This window comes from Chiloscyllium punctatum, chromosome 5, assembly GCF_047496795.1.
Source record: "Chiloscyllium punctatum isolate Juve2018m chromosome 5, sChiPun1.3, whole genome shotgun sequence".
Lineage (NCBI taxonomy): Eukaryota > Metazoa > Chordata > Chondrichthyes > Orectolobiformes > Hemiscylliidae > Chiloscyllium > Chiloscyllium punctatum.
Window position 1 is genome coordinate 13,520,452 of NC_092743.1, and position 22,932 is coordinate 13,543,383.

General features: G+C 43.3%; 1 protein-coding gene across 4 annotated transcripts in view; it reads right to left on the minus strand.

Annotated features, from left to right (window-relative positions):
- Positions 1–22,352, minus strand: part of cdh7a (cadherin 7a) — a 183,108-nt gene extending 160,756 nt beyond the window's left edge. Inside the window, exons 1-2 of one of the 4 annotated variants that reach the window (XM_072569781.1) lie at positions 22,113–22,352; positions 14,430–14,486 (exon numbers count right to left, since the gene is read on the minus strand). The gene's annotated coding sequence lies outside the window, so the exon portion shown is untranslated. Of the gene's footprint in view, positions 1–6,873; positions 7,086–7,357; positions 7,702–14,429; positions 14,487–22,112 lie in introns of those variants that run through there. The other 3 variants (XM_072569782.1, XM_072569783.1, XM_072569780.1) reach the window with 3 other exon arrangements.
- Between the last annotated feature and the right edge of the window lie 580 nt (positions 22,353–22,932).

Sequence of the window (22,932 nt, forward strand, 5' to 3'; positions counted from 1 at the left end):
TGCAGGTGTTTGCATAATATAAAATGGCATTGTTTTCATCTTATTCTACACTGGATAAATAGGTGTTGACTGCTAATGTTTGCATAGCTCACTGAGGATATTCCGTTACAATGTTATTTAACTTTGTTACTGAAGATGTATGACAAGAAATTATTTGCGTGAAGGCAGCTGTGCTTATTTGCCTGACTTAGTGCCGTGATATAAAAAAAATCTTTCCTAGGACTCCCTTGCACTGTGTCCATCGTATTGAGCACGCTGTGCTGGCCAATTCCATAGAAAGTCGAGACAGAAGGCATCGCAGAGTCCACTGGCTATAAGTCAATGAGATCAGACACCATTAAGTCCTCTTGCCAGATGACACAAGATCACTTGGGCTGCATTCCCCTGCTGGTAACTGCCCTAAGTATTCTCATAGGAGCATTTTAAATGAACTGAACATACTGTTGTGTGAATCTGCAGTTCAAACACACACACAAGCACACAGAAACACAAGAAAAGAGCAAAACAGCTCCAAACATATGGCATTGTAATAAGTACTGAGTTACATTAGCCTCTGAGCTCCCCAGAACAAAGGAGGAAAGCATGGAGAAGACTGCAGATACAAAGTGGTAACAGCACAGCTATACACAGGTTAATACTGGCAAAACACGCAAGATCATAAAGAAATTGATTCATAATATTCCATCAATGGGCATGGGCAATAATATTATTTAACTATAAATTTCCTCTGTTTTAAGGGTGAGTTTTTCCCCACCTGATGGATAATACTGGCTTTTCACGTTTTTATAAAAAAGGAATTGTCTTTCACTGAAATGCTATATATTAGTCCAAGGATAGATCTTCAATATTTATGTTTGGATTTGTTTCACCTTTTCGTTTTACTTCTATTCCTTTCAGGGTAACAGCATATCAACACAGTTCTGATCAGTCAGGGCAGAAGCTAACCTGCGAACACCACAGAGCCCTCTCTGTGGTCCCCATCTTTGGTTGTTCTTGCTTCAGAGAAGGGGGAGATATACACTTTCATTTCTCACTGCCATCCTCCTTTACCTTCCCAGCCGAGCCTGTGAATGTAGTGCTTTAGGGAAAAAACAGTGTCAAAAAATATCAGCCATGACTGACGTTCAGACTCATTTCAACCCGGCAGGACATAGTAACATTCTCTCTCTCCCACGGCAGTCATCTCATTGTCCAAGAGTTATTAATTAAGGTTTATGCTTTTATCGGGGTTAAGGAGAGGAGAGGCAAGCTCGTCTAGAACAGAGATTGAAAGCTGCTGGCTTTATTCTGCACTAACTATCTTAGCTATTCAGCCCCATTGATCACAGTGTCGCCAGTTTTTAAGATAAAATGGTGCAGTATCATTCATGGTTATCCTGTCCACCTCTCAGAGAATCACACGGCACAGAACAAGGCCATTCAGTCCATCTTGTCTGTGAAAAAAGCTATCCATTATTTTTTCCCCAGTCCTTCGCTCTCTCTCCATAATACTGCAATTGTTTCCTTTTCAAATTTTATACGTTTTTATGTAATATACTTCCAGCGCTCCATCAGACTGCTCCCATCAGCTTCTGTAAGTAAAATCTTCTAATTTTCTCCCTTTGATTATTTTGTGAAGCATTTAAATTCTGTGTCCTCTGGTTACCAGCCTTCTCACCAATAGAATCAGATGATCTTAGTACTCTATCTAACCAAAAACTCTTTCCTGTTTTGAACACTTTTGTCAAATCTCTTCCAAACCAACTGTACTCTAAGAAGAGCAGTCCCACTTATTCCCATTATCCATAAGCCAACATCAACCACTTATATCCCCACAACTCCCCTCAGAACCTTCTCTCTCCAGGGGACGCAAAGCTGATTGTCTTTTGAATTCATCTAAAAGGTCTCCAACAATGCTTACTTATTCAATAATTACTTATTCAACAACATTATGGAGTAAGTTTACAATTTACAGTCCAGGAAAATTCAATCAGCTGCTTGTAATAAAACTGGACAGGTACTGATTTCCATCAATAGTCTTCTGCTGACCCAATTCACAAGTTGGAGATGGTCTCACACTGGGTAGAGGGTGATTGACTGGCTACCAGGAGGCTGGGGATATGAATGGAGAGAGTGAACTGCAGGTTGGCAATGGCCTACATCGTCTTTGTAAAGTCTACAGGAACTAGTCTTTGGCAGCACTCCAACGAGACGCTGCGAAACCTGAAAGGTTTCAGAAAAGATTTACAAGGATATTGCCAGGGTTGGAGGATCTGAGCTATAGGGAGGGTGTGGATAGGCGAGAACTAATTTCCTTGGAGGGTTGTAGACTGAGGGAAGATCTTATAGAGGTTCATAAAATCATGAGGGGCGTGGATAGGATAAATAGACAAGGTTGTTTCTCTGGGGTGAGGGAGTCCAAAACTAGACAGCATAGGTTTAGGGTGAGAGGGGAAAGATTTAAAAGGAACTTACAGGGCAACTTTTTCACACAGAGGGTGGTACATGTATGGAATTAGCTGCTACAGGAAATGGTGGAGGTGGGTATAATTACAATGTTTAAGAGGCATCTGGATGGGTATATGAACAGGCAAGGTTTAGAAGGATTTGAGCCAAATGCTGGCAGATGGAAGTAGATTAATTTAGGATAACTGGTCGGCGTTGATGAGTTGGACCGAAGGGTCTGTTTCTGAGCTTGTCTTTTTGGACATCATTGGCTACACTGCCAGACAAAATGCTGTCAGCTCCTATGTACATCAGAGGAATGCAACTGCTACAGATGCATGAGGCTCCCATCTGATTAAGGTTGGAGTGTGGAAAGCTTTGGGAATGGTTACCATACAGTTGTAACAAACAATTTATCTTCACCCACAGCCCTTCATATGCAAAGAGACAAAAGCTCCCACTTTTCTCTGGAATCACCTTTCTAACTTATCACCGTACTTCTTCATTAATTAGAGGCTCTTAAGTTCAGCTCATGCTCATATCTGTCACACCAAATGACATGAATAAGTTGTTGATGAGAAAAAAACCCACCAGAACAGCATTATATTTGCACTCATTCCTTCAGTGAATGGTAACTACATGACACTTGCTTTTATCACTGCAGCTGAGTACTCGTGTTTTGACAACTATAAAATTATTCTCTTTAACCCAATCTCTACCCAATATCTTCAAAGTTCTTTCTTTACTTTCATATTTTCACCATAATGACTCTACCCCGAATACATCAAACTGTATCTGCCACCTACTGGCCCTGCCTGCCAAAGCAATGTTGCTTATTTCCCCAGTGCCTCCTATTTTGGTGCCATCTATAAACTCAGGGCATTTTTCTTACTGTACTTTTGTCCAAGTTGTCATTATGATGGACAAATTATAAAGACCAACCCTTGAGCTGCTGAAATTTTGACACAGCTGGAATAACTTCTGCCGAGAAAAGATATTTTCTATCCATGACTGTAGAGGAGCCCCCATCCTCTGTCCTGTTACAATCACCATGATTTGCTGTTTGGGAATCTTGTTCAAGTGCTTCTGAAGCTCAAAGAATAAAATACTCACTGACCTGTTCAATTAAAGACTTCACTTCAATTTTTAAGAGCTGTTATGCTGTTAAATGTTGGTTAATTTTGATCTCATTTTTGAGAATCCATGCTGATTGACCTTTATACTTCTCAATTGATCATCTATTATAAAAATGTGCATGATTTATAACAGAGCAGCACGGTGGCTCAGTGGTTAGCACTGCTGCCTCACAGCACCAGGGACTCAGATTTGGTCCCAGCCTCAGGCAACCGTCTATGTGTAGTTTATGCATTCTCCCTTTACGTGTAAATTTCCTCCGGGTGCTCTGGTTTCCTCCCACAGTTCAAAGATGTGCAGGTTAGGTGGATTGGCCATGCTAAATTGCCCATAGTGTCCAGGGATGTGTAGGTGGATAAGCCATGGGAAATGAGGGGTTACAGGGATAAGGTGGGTCTGACTGGAATATCCTTCAGATGGGCAGTGTGGACTTGATGGATCAAATGGTCTGCTTCCACACTGTAGGGATTCTATGTGCTGGTGCATTCCACATCACATGACTACTTAGTCAATCTTATGACTAAACCCATACGTACAAAACAGAAACAGAGAATATCAAGGAAACAAAGGTGGTGCTAAAAATTATGAAATCAATGGTTAGGTCTCAGCTGGAGTATTGTGCTAACTTTTGGATTCTGCACTTCAGAAGGAGGGTCATGGAGAATTCTTCAGAGATTTATTCGGAGAAGTAGTTGCAGGGTGGGAGTTCAGTTATTTGGAAAACCTGGAGAAACAAGGATTCTCTTCCTCAGTGCAAGAGGTTCACAGAAAAATTGAGAACAATGTTCAACAATTCACAAGGAGATTCATGAGGAGAAGTTGGGAGAGGCTGGTTCCACAGGCAGAGGGTTAAGATGACTGAGCAGATTTTTTTGTACTCACCAAGTATTGATGAGCTGAAAGGCATTAATTGAAAATGTATTGGGAGCAAATCCCACAGTAACTATCTGAACAAGAGGAGAGTCAAGATTAATCAGATTTCTTTTTTAAATAGCTGACCTAAATTTAATGGGTTGAATGGCCTCATTCTGTGCATTATGATCTTATGTTTGCACAGATCTCCTTCCCACATAATGCATGATATGAGTATTATGCTACAGCTTATGGCAAGTTAATGGTAAAAGCACCATAGACATACCAGAGCATACGGCTGTTCTCTCATTGAAGAGAGATGACTGTTGGGCGTTTAATCTGAGGAACACCACACTTTAGGTGAGGGGAGTCGTTGAGAACAAGAGTTCTTCATGGTAATCTCAGGCAGCGTGAGTCACACAGGAAGGACATATGTAAGGTAAAGACACTACAGTCCCAGAGGATCACAGACTGCTCTCTCATTACAGAGAGGGAGATGACTGGTGGTGAGTTTAACCTGAGGCTCATGTGATGTTGAGAAGGTGAAACATTCACAGTGACCTGAGTTACCACAGGAACTGAATCCACACTGTTAGTATTACAAACCAGCCATCCACCAACTGAGCTAACCAACATCTCACAAGAAGGCACGAGTACCATACGTGAACCAGACAAATGCTGTCAAAGCTGGCAAAACATTGCTTCTGTGGGAGGTAGACTATAAAATGCACAATATATCCCAGTTCCAATGTGATATTCCAATCTAGGTCATGCATGGTGACTGTCAGGGGAATACAGGGCACTGGGAGTCGGCTCCAGTATTCCACCAGATCGTGGCTGATCCGACTGTGGACTCTGCACTCTGCTGCCACTATAACCCTTGACTGTCCTTGAAGTAACAAACAAGGACAGTCTACAGAGTACATGAAATATACCTCACAACCAGTCACTGGAGCAGTAATCCAGTGGGCGGCACGGTGGCACAGTGGTTAGCACTGCTGCCTCACAGCGCCAGAGACCCGGGTTCAATTCCCGCCTCTGGCGACTGACTGTGTGGAGTTTGCACATTCTCCCCGTGTCTATGTGGGTTTTCTCCTGGTGCTCCAGTTTCCTCCCAGAATCCACAAATGTGCAGGTCAGGTGAATTGGCCATGCTAAATTGCCCGTAGTGTTAGGTGAAGAAGTAAATGTAGGGGAATGGGTCTGGGTGGGTTGCGCTTCGGTGGTTCGGTGTGGACTTGTTGGGCCGAAGGGCCTGTTTCCACACTGTAAGTAATCTAATCTAATCCAGGATCCAGAGTTAATGTTCTGAGCACATCAGGCCAAAATCCAGTTTGACAGAGGGTGAAATCTGAATCAATGAAAATCTTGAACAAACTATGACAATGACAATCATGTTGGTTGTTGTAAGACTCCCAGCTGGCTCACTAATACACATGAGAGAAGGAAATCTGCCATCCTTACCTGGTCTGGCCTACATTTGAGTCCAGACCCACAGCAATGTGATGGACCCCTAACTGCCCTCCCCAGGCAATTAGGAATGGGCAATAAATGCTGACCCAGCCAGTGATGCCTACACTCCATGGTTTTTTTTTATAAATAACAGTAACACGCAGTTTATGCGACTTGTACACCCATGGAAACTGCTCCATAACTCACACAAACACGCAGCTCGACACACAGCGGCGCAGACTACTCTGCATCTTGCAAAGCACTTACACACTCTCCCTGTGCCGCTACTACCTCGCGGCAAGGCGTCATATATTTTCGATAGACACATTCACAAACCGTGGAGACACGGTTTGCCCCAACAAATGCAGATCAGAACAATCTGTTAATGATAAGTACATGCAAAACATACAGACGCACCTGAACTACTTTTGAGATTTGAAATGGATCAGTCGGTTGGTGATAGACAGACCAACAGAATGTGTACTCGATCTGATTAGGGATGTTTGCAATTGCTTTGTGAGTCAGGTGCATCAATGCAAATGGTTTTTTGAACACTGATGGGGATCTGGGGTGATTTCTCTCTCTCTCTCTCTAGCACATCAGTGGGAGCAGTTACTTCCTCCTGTATCCCTGACAGTTCCGTACTGAACAGCTCTGTGATAAACACGGGAGAAGGTTCCAAACTCTGTGCGCAACCAATGAATTGAATTCTCGTGCAGCAGACTTCAGGCGAATGATGACAGTCAGAAAGCTCAAATGAACCGTTTCATTTCAAACATTGCATGGAGGAATCATACAGACAAAAGGGCATTCTGTGGGCGAAATGGGATGGAGTTTGCTGTAGAACGCTATATTTTGTTTAACAAAGAAAATAGGACTATCCACGCATCAAGTGCACCCACTTCCTACATCTCTGTAGGTCTGTCTATTCTTATACTCGAAACCAAACTCTGGTCCCTGATAGCGGTCCGGCCAACAACAACCATATAGTACAAACACAGCATCGCTCACCTTCACAGAATAAGCACTGCTATCTCCGCCTAACTCTTCAGTTTAACGTCTTCAAGGTCTGTTGGGTAAAGGCGATTTAATTCTTTCCAAAAGCAAAACAAAGCGCACGGTCCAACACTGCCCTGCAACCTCTTCATTCGCCAAAATGCTGAGTCCCATGCAAACGGGTTGAACCTGGAGCCGGTCAACGCTGAGAGGGTTAAATTTTAATCCTGAAAACAATCAGATTCCCGAGAAGGATTGGTGGGGAGTAAAAGGGAGAAATTGCGGCAGTGTGCCAAACTCGTGGCTCATAGGTGAAACACTGGGGTCCCAGTCAATATAAAGGGCAGCACAGTCAATGCACAGCTGACCTTGCCCAGAGAAGGGAACGCAATACAGGAGTTTCATTTCGCTTTTGCGCTGTGATGATTTAATCTAACTGCTCGAATGACATATATCCCGTTTCCCCCCCCCCCCAAAGAAAAAAGGAGCAGACACCTACCTTCTGCTGACCAGCAAGGCAAGTTTTGCTCCGTTTCTTGTTCAGCTGCTGTTTGAGCTGAGAGAGAGAGAGTCCCTGTCCTTGGCGAGCAACTGCCCCCTCACGTCCCGGTATCAACCACAGCCAGCAACAAGGCGAATTATCTGCAGGAGGTGGAGAATGGGTGGCAGTACAGAACTGGGTCCAATCGCCTCAGCCTAGACAGAGGGGGGAGACACCCACTCCCGAAGAGAAACGGAGGAGGAACCAGGCAGCTTGCTATACCCCAGCCAACAGTGATTCATAACCAGGAGAGAAGGACCAGGAGCGAGACAGAATCCACAAACAGATTCCTTCAGACCGAGATGTATAAATCAGGGCTGGGGGTGTGGGTGGGAGGCTGAACTTAATCTATCTTTCCCAGAGAGAGGGGAGAGGCAGGGAGGGAAGGACATTTGCATTTGAAAGAAATCGAACCACCGCAAAGACTGTCAGTGCTCTATTATTTTTTTGGGTTTAAAAAAAAACTTGTCACAGAGCAAGTGATCAATTGAACTCCTGGGGCATGTGAGGCGAAAGCACAAAACAAATCCGGATTTACAGGTTGCCTGCTCGGAGAACTTCCAACTTTTTCAATTCTTCTGTCTCTTCAGGGGTGGGATTGGGGAGACCCCGTTAGATTCCCCTGGGATGTTTTTATTTTTTGATGGCCCCCCTACCCCTTCTGCTCTCTCTGTGGTTTACAAGTTCCCCCTTTAATTTGCTCCCGCAGACAATCCGAGAATATCTTGGCCTCTCTTGGTCCTTGATATTATTTTGCAGCGCCCAGTGGCAAAACGAAAAGCCAAATTAACCATGTCATGTCAAAATTGCAACCTGAAAGTGTTATTAGCCACTCTATTACAGCGACTGCAATTCGTGTTCAGTTTGAAGGCGGTGGCTACGGGTTCTCCCCAGACATAGGCACCACTCCGGCCCCACCCTTTCATGTCTCCCCATGTATAAGACAGTGCAGTGTCAGCCTCAGAGACGAATGGCCCACGCTGTGGCTATTATCTGACTGCCAGTTGAAGACAGAGGTCTGCAAGAGCATATGACTGCAGATGCTGGGATCTGTCCTGAAAACAAAAAAATGCTGGAGGTCACAGCAGGTCAGACAGCATCCACGTAGAGAGAGAGAGAGAGAGCAAGCTAATGTTTCAAGGCTAGATGACTCTTCAAATGACTTACAGTGCTGTCTCTCTGCAATTTAGTTTTGTTCAATATATCATTTCAACGACATGACACTATAATCTTTTGTTATCAGTTCTGTGTCTTGTGGCCCTGCTCCACAACCACCTGATGAAGGAGCTCCGAAAGCTAGTGCTTCCAAATCAACCTGTTGGTCTATAGCCTGGTGTTGTGCAATTGCTTTTGTAACTCCCTGCCTCCATGGATGCTGCCCGACCCGCTGTGAGCTCCAACATTTTTTGTTTTCCAGGCAGAGGTCTGACCATCTCCATAGGCCCTGGGGACGTGATGGCACCCCAACTGCTAGGTACCCTTCCCCGAAACCAATGCAAAACATTGCCACTTCTAGACATCTATATTAGGAGCAGAAACTGATGGAGAGACTCCACAGGGAGAGGAACTGAGTTAATGCTTCTGTTGATGTATGTCTCCATCCCAAATTGATATGCCAATCCCAACGGGCATCTCACCAATGGCACCCTCCTGACCACTGGCTAAATATTTCTTTTCCTTTCACTGCATTCTTCAGGATCAAGGTGAAACCAGCCATTAGATTAGATTTTCTACAATAAAGGAACAGGCCCCTTAGCCCAACAAGTAATCCAATCAAAGAGTAACCCACCCAGACACATTCCCCTAATTAGTGCACCTAACACTATGGGCAATTTAGCACAGCCAATTCACCTAACCTTTGGATTGTGGGAGGAAACCCACACAGGGAGAACATGCAAACTCCACACAGAGAGCCACCCAAGACAGGAATTGAACCTGGGTCCCTAGCACTGGGAGGAAACAGTGCTAACCACAGAGCCATCATGCCACCCCTGTCAGCCAATTCCAGCCCAACAACCAAATTAAAACCAGCCCCCGAGAATAGGACTCCATCATATTTCACGCCTTGTAGCCCAGGAAAACCTGGACAAAATAAATCACCTCTCCCGCTGAAATTAGCAACCCCACACAGGGAGCTGATCAAATCCAGAATCTTTCTGCAAAGCAGTGCAGCACTAATTTTAAATTATGCCATTTTTAAAAAAACCTCACTGAGGACAAAGAGTAAGATCTGACGGGGTCTTGCTTAAACATGCCCTTACTGTAATTTCAAAAATTTGCTCTCAAATTATCAATCTCAAAATATATAAGTATTGAAATTGCATTATTTGATACTTAATACCATCTGAATACTTATATCTTTCAGCAGCCCTGATCTTAAAAGAGACATTAATTCATTCAAAACGAACAGATACACTGGTGTCTCTGCTTAAAATGGCGGCAAGGAAGATTTGAGACAAACGTAAATTAAATGATTTATACAATATTGTCAAACCATCTAACAGAAGGTTAAAATAGCATTGTTAACAGGTGAAACTAAATTGAAGTGCACAGAAGATGCAGTGGTGAGAGTGCCAGGCTGGGCTTTTTCCTGATTAATAATTTATCTCAATGTAATAATGCTCTATGCTTCACAAATCTACATTGTAAATCATTAAGAAGGAAGTTAGTTAAGGGACAACTTGGTTCTTCTGCAGGACCTGTTAACTTAGTCAGGTCAGTTGAAGTACTTAACCAATAGCACAAAAATGTAGATCTACTTAAAACTAGAAAAAATTAATAATGCAAGTGATTGCATTTTTCCTCCAGGAAGTCACGTTGTGATTCTCCCACTCTGACACAACTTAGTAGCATTACAAAGACTTTTATAATCTGTAATAAGCAAAATGTGATTATTACTCGACTTGTAAATCCTTACCAGATGGAGTGTGTGTGTGTGTGTGTTCGTGTGCGTGTATGACGAAGATTAGAGTCGGTAGCAATTCTGTGTAATGAATGGTGTCTTGAGCTCTTTTTTTCATATGATTTTGTGGATCAGGGTAGAATATAATCAATTCCTGTTATTCGTCACATGAAGAAGTAAGAACATGAGAAATAGAAGCAGGAATAGGCCACTCGAGTCGGTTCCATCGTTCAGAAAAATCATATTGGATTTTCTCCACTTTCTCACTCAATCTGTACAGCCCTTGACTCACTTAGTCAGCAAGATTCCATTGTTCTTTCACATTTTAATTGACAATGTTTCTGCTAAACTTGCCTTACACATGGTGGTCTACAATACCAGTGATTATGACTCTTGGCTGTAAGGAGTTTACCTTTGAAAAGTCATGACTTACATCGTTTTGGAAACTTCCCCCAATGGACTAACATGTTCATGAAAGTTCTGTTTATGTCAATTCGCTGCATATTCCAGATTATTGCAAGGCAAAATGAGTGATCTCTCCGGGGTAAAGAATTCCAAACATTTGCAACCTCTGAGTGAAAAAAATGTTTCCTCATCTCTACTCTACATGGCCGATTCCTTACAGTTCCTGGTTCTAGACTCTCCAGCCAGTGGAAATGGCCTCTCAGTAGCTACCCTGCCAATGTCTCAAAGGGTCTTCCATGTTTCAATGAGATCACCTCTCATTCTTACAACCTCAGAGGATTATAGATGCATTCTATTCAATATATCCTCATAACATGGCCCTCTCAAGCCACAAATCAATCAAGTGAATCATTTTTACTTCAAAAATATCCTTTATTCATAAAAATATCTTTATATACATACATAGTCACTGAAGCAGTTTGGTTCTGCACAGCAGCGTATGAAGAAATAAACAAACATTGGAGTTTGGCTCCATCCAACAAACAAACCAAAGGTATCTCTTATTTGTACAACTATATTTACATATATTTGAAGCACTGGGAGGGTCCAATAACTGAGCGAGCCCCATTTAACTTTGGCAGGAAGACCTCAGACTGTGGCCTTTCCCCATTATGTCTTGGCAGCAGCTGCCCCAAGCTTTGTTGTATCCCTAAGGCAAATATATCCTTCTTCAACACAGAGAACAAACTGACAACTCTGCCATAGGCATCGTCGATGTACCATTGCATCAAGATATCCTGACTTTCTGAATCTAACCCCCTTCTTACAACAAAGGCTAACACACACATTTTGCCTTCCTAATTGTTCCCTGCACCTTCACGTTAACATTTGCTCTGTCCTTCCAAGTAAAATCAACAGTATCAACATACCTCAGTAAGGATAGAAAGTAGTGGAAGATGCAAATGCTGCACACTGAAAATCATAGAAAGTGTTGCATTCAATCTGTCACTTTTTGACAAGTTATTTCTCTTGAAGTTAATCATTTAGATCAATCGCACAATCCTGCTCCCAATTTAATATGCCCCTTTATCAAACAACTGCTCTTCAATGAATTGAGCTGCCCTGCTTCAGTGTTCCAAATTCTGAGCACACACTCTGTCAAGAATTTGGTCTCAAACTCCTCCTCAATCCTTTTGTGATTTTTTTTTTCACTGTTGTGCCCACACTTGTTATCATCTCACCGATCGATCACTATTTACTTCATCATAATCCATCACACTAACCATTATTAAATCATCCCAGGACCTTTTAAGGAAACAAGCCTCTTATGTTGAAACTCTATAATGATGCAAATAGCTTTTTCTGTACAACTGCCCACATGATACAGAGGGTTCTGACAAGTTGTCTAGCCCTTAGTTCCACCATTAAGGTTCACCCCGAAGACTTAAAATGCTACTTTTTTCAGTGAACATGGTCAGCATGGTAACTTAGTGGCTAGCCCTGCTGCCTCATTGTGGCAGGAATCCGACTTCAGTTCCAACCTTTGGTGACTGCATGTTTGGAGTTTTCATGATCTCCCCATCTTGTGTGGGTTTCCTCCCACAGTCCAAAGATGTGCAGGTTAGGTGGATTAGCCATGGTAAATGTGAGGTTTTGAGGATAGGATTGGGGGACTAAGTCTGGGTGGGATGCTCTGTGGAGAGTTGGTGAAGACTTGATGGGCTGAATGGCTTTTTTCTACACTGCAGAGCGTCTACATTTTGGCGAGCTGTGCTAACATGTCTTCATGTGACTCAATGTTAAATTTTGTTTGGTAATCCTTCTGTGACATGTCTATGGATATTGTATGGCATTAAAAGCATCTGTTGTTGATTAAATTGCAGCTTGCCTACCTAATGACCATTTTCCCATGGCTTTTCTCCTGCCTGTAGAGTTCTCTAACACTCCACCTTAGCTTTCCTCTTCTGATTCTTGCCTCTTGTGCATAACCTGAGTTTCCAATTCTCCACTATTGCCAGCCTTAATTTCTTCTGCCAAGGCTCTGGAATCCCTTCCTTAGTTGAAGAGTCAATAACAAGGGGGACATCATTTGAAGGTGAAAGACAGAAGGTTTAGAGGGAATTTGATGAAATAAATGTCACCCAAAGGGTGGTGGCAATCTGAATGCACTGCCTGGGAGTGTAGGAGACACAGAAAGCCTCACAACCTTTAAGAAGTACATGGATGAGCCGTTGATACGTCACAACATTGAAGGCTATGAGCTGGAAAGTGGGGTTAGTGTAGGTAGGCTGGCACAGACCTGACTGGCCTTTTCTGTACTGCATAACTCCTTGAACCTCTCTGTTTTCTTTACACCCTTTTACCTATTTTAATACATCCTTTAACCTTTACTCTTGGGTGTAGAGGTGCCGGTGTTGGACTGGGGTGGACAAAGTCAGAAGTCACATGAAAAAAGACCATTGTCCAATCGGTTTATTTGAAACCAAAGAGCTAATATTAGAAGTCACACGACACAAGATTGTATGTCCAACATGTTTATTTGAAATTACAAGCTTTCTGAGTGCTGCTCCTTTGTCAGGTGATGGAAGTGATTTCAAATAGACCTGTTGGACTATAACCTGATGTCATGTGACTTCTAACATTAGCTCTTTGATCTACTTTTGGTCACCTGTCCTAATATCTGCCTTTGTGGTTCAGTGTCAACCTTTGGTCATGAAAGCAATCCCGTAAAAAGCTTTAGGATCAGTTACAATATTAAAGGTGCTGCATAAATACAAGTTGCTATTATACTGAAAGTCCTACTTGCTTACAGTGAAAATCTCAGTTTAGTCCAGACTTATGAGGAGCAGCGAATGAATCGAAGAAGATTGACTTGTCGTGAATAAATTTTTGTGACACGCAAAGCAGCAAACTTTGGGAGATTTCCTACAGCTGGAATCTTTCAAGCAATCCTAAAGACACCCAGAAATATCACCCATTAGAAAGCCTATTTGAATTTATTCACAGTGCAGCAACACTTAGCTGCAAAAAGGAAATCATCAGTGATTGAATTGTTGGCCACAATGCGTCAAATTGTTTGGGTGTAATCTTACTGAGTGCTTAAAATACGATTCTTTCTGAGAGATTCTATTCCATTCCAGCTGTAACAAAAGAGTCTCAAACTGAGTATTATTTGGTAATGTGTGCCTTGAGTATCAAGACAGACTCACTAAAGGATCCAAAGCATTGTGTGGATTAAAGTCTGAAAAAAAAAATGTTGAGATTGCAGTGATTTTAGCTAACTGTCAGACAACTGCACTTGATCCTGCTGCGATCTCTGTTACATCAAACTATCAGTGTGCAGTTTCTAAGACCGTCAAAACTCCAATTACCCTAAACCTTTTGGCTACTTAAAAGCAACAAACTTGCAGTTTTGTTTTTGATGATCTTGAAGATGTCACAGGTTTAAAGTAAAACAAGTCTTCAGTAAATCTGGAAGGTATTATTGTTAGTTGCAACTGGGATCCTGCAGCTCTGTCTTTGTAGATTTGTTTGGAGGGCCTTTCAACTTTTGACCTTATTACAGCCTTGGTCTAAATGAGGAGAAAACAGTCCATCTCCAGAGGTGAGGTGTGGCGAATGCCCTTGACATTGAGACTGCATTTGACTCAGTGCAGCATCAAGCAAAACCCCAGTCAATGGGAGTCAGAGGGAAAACTCTCTGTTTGCTGAAGACATACTTACCACAAAGGAAGATGGTTGTGATAATTGAAGGTCAATCATCTCAGCTCCAACATGTCTCTGTAGGAGTTGAATGAATGATTTATTGTCACATATACTTTTCTTTGAAATACAGTAAAATACAGTGAAAAGCTTTCATGTGTCACCATACTTAAGTCATTCTGATAGTTTAAGAATAAGAAAATAAAAAACTTAAAAAGAAGTTCATCTATGTACGAGTTCTGAACCATTTTCACCCTGGGATTGATTCACCTTCGTCACCACCAGCACTGCACCCAGCCAACGATGAAGTCCATCAATTGTCAGACACTATCTTTCACCTCTGGACCCACCTCACTGACGTTACTCAGGGTTCGCTTTCCTCCACCCTGGGCTGACTCTCCTCACTCTCTCCCACACTGGGCTCACTCTCTCCCACACTGGGCTCACTCCCTCCCACACTGGGCTCACTCTCTCCCACACTGGGCTCACTCTCTCCCACACTGGGCTCACTCTCTCCCACGTTGGGCTCGCACTCTCCCACATTGGGATCACTCTCTCCCACACTGGGCTCAATCTCTCCCACACTGGGCTCACTCTCTCCCACACTGGGCTCAATCTCTCCCACACTGGACTCACTCCCTCCCACACTGGGCTCACTCTCTCCCACACTGGGCTCACTCCCTCCCACACTGGACTCACTCCCTCCCACACTGGGTTCACTCCCTCCCACACTGGACTCACTCCCTCCCACACTGGGTTCACTCCCTCCCACACTGGGCTCACTCCCTCCCACATTGGACTCACTCCCTCCCATACTGGGCTCACTCCCTCCCACACTGGGCTCACTCTCTCCCATACTGGGTTCACTCTCTCCCACACTGGGTTCACTCTCTCCCATACTGGGCTCACTCTCTCCCATACTGGGTTCACTCTCTCCCACACTGGGCTCACTCTCTCCCACACTGGGCTCACTCCCTCCCACACTGGACTCACTCCCTCCCACACTGGGTTCACTCCCTCCCACACTGGACTCACTCCCTCCCACACTGGGTTCACTCCCTCCCACACTGGGCTCACTCCCTCCCACATTGGACTCACTCCCTCCCACACTGGGCACACTCCCTCCCACACTGGGCTCACTCCCTCCCACACTGGGCTCACTCTCTCCCATACTGGGCTCACTCTCTCCCATACAACAAAAAATAGACTTAGCTTTTATTGTCATGCCTACTCAACTACAGGGATACGGGAGTACAGTGAAAAATTTACAATGTCACCAATCATGGCACCATCTTAGTTACAAGGCACCTATGTAAAAAAACTTAAGGACAATGGTAGAAAAATAAAGAAATCAGTTAAAAGCTCAACATTATAGTTCTCCTCAGTATAAGGGAGCAAATAAGAAATAAAGTTAAACATTCTAAATTACAGAAAGAATTCAACCACTGACCCTTGACATTTAATGACATGATCTTTGTTCATAAGCTACTTACATAACATCTGGGGATTACCAGCAGCTAGAAACTGAACTGGTTCAGACAAATATATGGGCTATGAGAGCAAGTTAGAAGCTAGGAATTCTGTGCTGAGTTACTCACTTCCTGACTCTCCAAAGCCTGCCCATCATCTACAAGGCACATGCTGGGAATGGGATTAAATACTCCCCACTTGCCAAGACTGGGGCAGATCCAATAGCACTCAAAAAGGTGTAAACCCATCCACGACAAAGCAGTCCCCTTTATAATTGTCACCCCATCCACCACCTTCAACATTCACGACCAATGGCAGCACTGTGTGGCATCTACACAATGCCCTGCAGTGACTCACTGAGACATCTTTGACAGCATCTTCCAAACCCGTGACCTTTACCCCTTAGAAGGACAAGGGCAGCAGATACATGTGAACACACCAAACCATACTCTTTATGATTTGGAAATATTTTGCTGTTCCTTCACTGTTGCAGGGACAAAAATTTCTTTCTGAACAATGCTGTGGATGTCTCAAATTTCCAAGGACTGCATTAATTCAGGAAAGTAGCTCACCATCACCTTCTTAAAACCCCTAGGTGAATGCGGTGATGTAATTGTAAGGTCACTAGGCTAGTAATGCAACACCCCAGAACATTGGTTCGAATCACATCAGAGCAGGTGGTGAAGTTTGAATTCAATATTTCAACAAAAAGCTCTGAAGTGATAAATAAGTTACTCTAATGGTAGAGTGAGTAAATGTTGCTGGAGAAACTCAGCAGGTCTAGCCAGCATCTTGCAGAGGAAACAACATCAGTGTTTTGACCTTCCAAAGAAGCTCTGATTCCTCTCCTGCTGAGCTTTTCTAGCAGTTTCTCCTTTTGTTTTGTTTCAGATCTCCTGGTTTTTTTTTGTTTATTTTAGTCTAATGACAACTCTGTGACTTGTCATAAAAACCCATCAACTTCACAATTGTCCTTTAGAGAAGAAAATCTGCCATTCTTCCCTGGTCTGGCCTATAAGTGACTCCAAACACAGAGCAATGTGATTATTTTTTAACTGGCCCCAGGCAATTAGGGGTGGGCAAAAACACACGCACACAGGTAGTTTTCCTGTAACATGGTAGTCGCGTTCCCTTCTAATGCCGCGTTATAGAAAATCACTCAATATAAATAACGGGGCCAATGGGAAAAACAGGGTTGGGGGCAAACCACCAAAAATATCAGCAAAAATTGAAACAAATACAGTAGTTAGCCTAACACAAATGATAGCACAGTCTAAGTAAATCTTTAAGCCATATATCTTAATGGAATAGCACAGTAAATGCAATGCTTTAGCACTAAAATCTCTGACTACAGCACTATACCTTTCACAGAGCTCTTCCCCAAAAAGCAGGCGAGCCAACTGACCATGTGATGCTGATGTGGACGTCCAGTCCTCCCCAAGATACCCCCCTGGTTTGAAATAAACTTCCTTCTAAATGTAGACGACCATTCCCAGTTTCAAGGTTGGCAGAGCTGATTGCATTCCTGTTTTAACTGAACACACTGAATTTGCATCTTCCAGACAGAGGATCCTGAGGCTGCATTTTGCTGTTCAGCCAGTACCAGGGATGGGAAATTGTGTAACAGTGAACGGGAATTCAATCAATTCAAGAAAAGATTCACTAATCACATTACAACCAAATTGCGTTTAATAAACGCACGTAATAGGAGGAATACCTGTATTCCTTTGAACTAACGAAACAAGGGAATGGTTGCAGTCTGGAAATACATTGTAAATCTGATGTATCTTCTTACTGTTGCCATAACCCATTTTCACTGGAAGTACCAGGGAAATGATACTATATCTGCCCAGATCTTGAAAAACATGTGATCAAAGAATGCTGCCTATGTTAGCTCACTAATGGCCTTGATTTTGAAATTCTTATCCTTCTAACCAAGTTACTTCATGGTGTTAATCTTCTCTAACATTGAACCCCCCAATTTTTTTTTAATTCATTCACAGGACGTGAGCATCTCCTCCCACAGTTCAAGTGGCAAGTTACAGTCAGATCATACAAATGCCAGAAAATGACCATCTCCAATGAGAATTAGAACTAGGTTCTATTATCATGTCTGTTCAAATACAGAGACATAGGAGGACAGTGACAAGTTTACAATGATGTGCAGGCTAGGTGGATTAGCCATGAGAAATGCAGAGTTATAGGGCAGTGGGAGCTGGGTCTGGGTGGGATGCTCTTCAGAGGGTTGGTGTGGACTCGATGCATCAAATGGCCTGGTTCCACAGTGCAGGGACTCTAAGAAGTGCCTGCGGGCAATTTATTCCATTAAAAGTGCCACATAAATGCAAGATTTTATTGAATCCAGGTGACTGTTGCTGGTTACTTCATTCACAAGGCCAACTCACTGTTTCATTTTTGATTTGAAAATTGGAGCAATGGCTGTGTCTGTAATAAATCCTACAGAGAATTAAAGAGAAACATCTTTACCCAGAAAGTAGTGACAATTTAGAACTCAATACCAGATGGAATAATTGATGTTAGTAATATAGATGTATATAGTATGCAGGGAGAAGCTGGATAAACATAATAAATGAGGAAGGAATTGAGTGTTGTCCTGATAATGTTTGGTGATAGGTAAGAGTTAGCACATACAGGGCTTGATTGCTCAGATGGGCCAGGAGGTCTACTTCACTGCATTCAATACAAATTCACTTAAGGACATCCCACTGAAACACATTTGAAATTGGAAAATCAATCTCTGAGGACTATCAGTGCAAATCCCAAACTGTAAAGCTCTGTATTTTTGATTATAACTCTCATTGATCTGAGCATTGGTGCAAATTTACCTAGTATTAAAGAGACATTCTCAAGACAACAGCAATAACAAGGCAGACAGTAACACTCTCTCTTTTCTATTGGAATAATGTAGATTTTAAAAATATTTCATACTTCGAGCCAAATAAAGGCCAGGTGAAAGATAAGAGCCTTTTACACCAACTTCTATTTTTCTTTCTCTTTTTCTAACTTCTTTCTTTTGAAAGTTCGTTCATGGGGTATGCACACAATTGGCTAGCCCAGTATTGTTGCTCATCCCTAACTGCCCTTGAGGAAGAGGGGGTGAATTGCCTCTTGAACCATTGCAATCCTGGGGGGTGTCGGGATATTCTACAGCTTATTATAGAGTCATAGTCAAAAGTCCTCCAGCATGGAAACAGACCCTTTGGTCCAACCAGTCCGTGCTGACCATAATCCCAAGCTAAACTAGTACCACATACCTGCTCATGGTCCATATCCCTCCAAACATTTCCTATTCATGTATCCATCCAAATGTCTCATAAACATTGTAACTGTACTGCATCCATCCCTTCCTCAGAAAGTTCATTCCACACGTGGACCATTCACTGTGTTAAAAATTTGCCTCTTATGTCTTTTTTAAATCTCTCTCCTTTAAAATGTACCCCCTCGTCTTGAAATTCCCCATCTTAGGGAAAAGACAACTACTCTCAGCTACCTTCCCCCCGGCCCCACCCCCACTCCCATTTATCTATGAGGTTCAAGAGCCTCATTCCTGATGATGGGCTTTTACCCAAAATGTCAACTCTTCTGCTCCTCGGATGCTGCCTGACCTGCTGTGCTTTTCCAGCACCACACTCTCGACTCTAATCTCCGGCATCTGCAGTCCTCACTTTCACCTAAAAGACAGCTACCACCAACTCTATCTGCACCTCTCATTATCTTACAAACTTCTATCAGGATTTTGACCCAGTGAAGGTTACACGCCTACACGCTGTTCTGACTTGGAAGGAGTTTGCAGGTGGTGATGTTCTCATGTATCTGCTGCCCTCAGCTTTCCACACGGTCGTAGTCACAGGTTTGGAAGGCGCTAATGATGAAGCCAGGTCAGGTCCTCGAATCATGCAGCTTGACTCAATAGACTGAGTAGCTTACTTCTGCTCCTCTGTCTTATGGTCTTACGTATGGGCTATCAGCCTTGGTGAGTGTCTGCAGTGCATCATGCAAATGGCGCACACTGCTGCCACTGAACATCAGTCAAAGAGGGGGAGAATGCTGAATGTGGTGGATGGGGACGCCAGTCGAAAAGGTTGCTTTGTCCTGGATAGTGTCCAGCTTCTTGACCTGTTGGAGGAGCTTCACTCACCCAGGCAATTGTTGAGTGTTTCAAGCATGCTCTGTTTTAGTTTCAGATATCCCAGGATTTTTCTGCTGTTAAAGGATGGGCTTTTTCATGAGAATACATACGATCCTGTTCACTCCTGAATCAACTTGATTAATACCAACAAATCTTTCAAAGAATGGGCCCAAGGCTCAAATTTATCTATTGGCTGATTTCAGGACAATATTACTCGAAGAGAGAGAAGATAAAAACCCTAATGAACCTGTTCAGTGATCCATAGACTCCCTACAGTGAGGAAGCAGGCCACAACAACCCTGTGAAGATCATCCCATCCAGACACGCCCTCATCCCCATAACTCCACACTCCCCAGGGCTAAACCACCCAGCCTGAATATTTTGGGCACTTCAGCATGGCCAATCCACCAGATCTGCATATAGTTGGACTGTGGGAGGAAATCAGAGGTCCTGGAGGAAGCCCATGCAGACACAGGGAGAGTGTGTAAACTCCACACAGACAGTTGCCTGAAGGTGGAACCGAACCTGGGCCCCTCGTGCTGTGAGGCAGTAGTGCTAACCACTGACCCACTGTGCTGCCCCAGTGTTGTGGCACACCTCTGGAGTAGGTGAGACTTGAACCCAAATCTTCAGGTTCAGAGGCCATACTGTCACTGCACCTCAAGAACCAAGTTGCCTCAACTTGTATCCTCCTGTTGTAAGGGAGAGCTTGCTATGGATGATTCTGGAAAGAAGGAGCTTCCTAAGTATGACCAAAGAGAGGAATGTTGCAAAAGCTTCTCATCTGGTCAGTACAAAGGCAAGAGAGCCAAACCTGTAAACAGTCACAACAATTTAAACTGCCGCTAGAAAAGTGATTGATTGGGTGCTGCTCCCTTTTCTCATGTGGTATAAATTGTCAGTGATCCTTCTGAAATCTGGCATTCTTGCATTAGTCCTGACGAGTACAAAATGGAAACCTTCGTCAAGTTGCCTCTCTGTCCAGCAATATCCAAGATCTGCATGATGAAGTTTCACTATAACAAGCTGACGGGAAACAACAGACTTGCAAGTGCCCCACGCAAAGACCGAACCCTCACCATCACCGGATTGACCCTGTCGATCGTGCGAACTGTCTGTGCCAGCGTAACAAACCCTCACCATCACCAGGTTGACCCTGTTCCTGTGCGAACTGTCTGTGCCAGTGTTGCGTAAACTTTGTGAGAAATATTTGAGAAAACAGCTGTTGCAGAATAGCCTGACTTTAAATAAAGGGGACTGTGAGGCTGAATGTGGGCATTGTGTGACAACACTTTCAGCTTCTTGAAAGGCATCCAGTGCCCACAGGAAGAATGCAACGGAACCTCACTGTGTGTGACTGTGTGCGTGTCTGTGTGTGCGTGTCTGTGTGTGCGTGTCTGTGTGTGTGTGCGTGTCTGTGTGTGTGCGTGTCTGTGTGTGTGTGAGAAAGAATGTGTGTCTGTGTGTGTATCTGTATGAGTGTGAGTCTGTGTGTGAGAGAGTGAGCGTGTATGTGTGTCTGAGTGTCTGTATGTGTGTGAGTCTGTGTGTGAGAGAGAGTGTGAGCTTGTATAATTGTCTGTGTGTGTGTGCGTGAGAGAGAGAGTGTGCGTCTGTGTACGTGTGTCTGTGAGAGTGTGTGTGTCTGTGTGAGTCTGTGTGTGTGAGAGAGAGTGTGTGTGTCTAAGTTTGTATGTGTGAGCCTGTGTGTTAAGTCTGTGTGTGTGTGGGAGAGAATGTGTGATTATGTGTTTGTGTGCATATGTGTGAGAGAGGAAGAGTGTATGTGTGTGAGTGAGAGTGTGTGTGTGTCTGTGAGAGAGAGAGAGAGAGAGAGTGTCTCTGTGTATGTGTGTGAGTGTGTGTGTGTGTCGGAGTTTGTCTGCATGGTGAAACATTCATTTAAAAGCATCCATTCTCTCTCTTTGAATTGTTGTCAGTTCCTTAAAAAGACATTACCCTGAGTCATTTGAGAGGTGACAGATGTTGCTGTGGGATTCTTGCTATCCTGCTTCAAGCCTAAATAAAAAGTGAAAAGACATAAAAAGGGAATTTGCTTTTGCCAAAAAAGCAGAGATACTTACTTTAAATCACCCAGTCACTGGTAACTCCCCCTCCGTCCCTTCAACAAATGTCTTCGTGAACATGCCTGACTGGTACACTTGCAAAGCTAAACCCTTTGCCATTCAATTCAGGGTCAGTTCTCCTGCTGGTGATGATGACCCAAGCTCCCCTCTTATTCAGCAACGATGAGCAGAACGAATTGAGGGATTTTTCTTTGTCCAGGCACCAGCATGGGAACAGGAGGAGGTCTGTAACAACAGTACTCTATCAGAATGTGCGAGCTAGTCTTCCCTTTCAAAATGAAACGCACAGAGCCGAGCCCCACAATTGCACCGTAGGATTAGATTTGATACACTCAATATTAAGACATGGTTCCGTTCAAAAAAGTAGGTAGTAACAACATCAGAGCGGTACAACAACTTCCCTCCAGGGAACAGAAGGAAGCGATGTTGCCTAATTTATTGAGTTACACTGAATTACACACTTAAAGCAGGGTGGAAGAGAAAGTGCGGCGAATAGCAGATTGAAAAAAGTGCTGGGATCAAAGTATTTCTAACACTGAGACAGACCGAGGTGCTGAGCACTTGAACATGATGGAAAACAATCTAGCAATTTGTATTAAGAAACATGACGCCAGGATCAATGACGAGTCCCTGTGAAAGCATCATAGTAAAACAAGCAGTATTAAAGATTTACACTCTACACACTGGCAGGGATATATCGAACAACTGGGGTTTACATTTCAGATCTTTGTGCTGTCTTCAAACCAATCTTACTCAAATGTCTGATACTAATAAGATCTTGTAATTGTCTGAATATGTATGTTTGCATGTCTGTTTG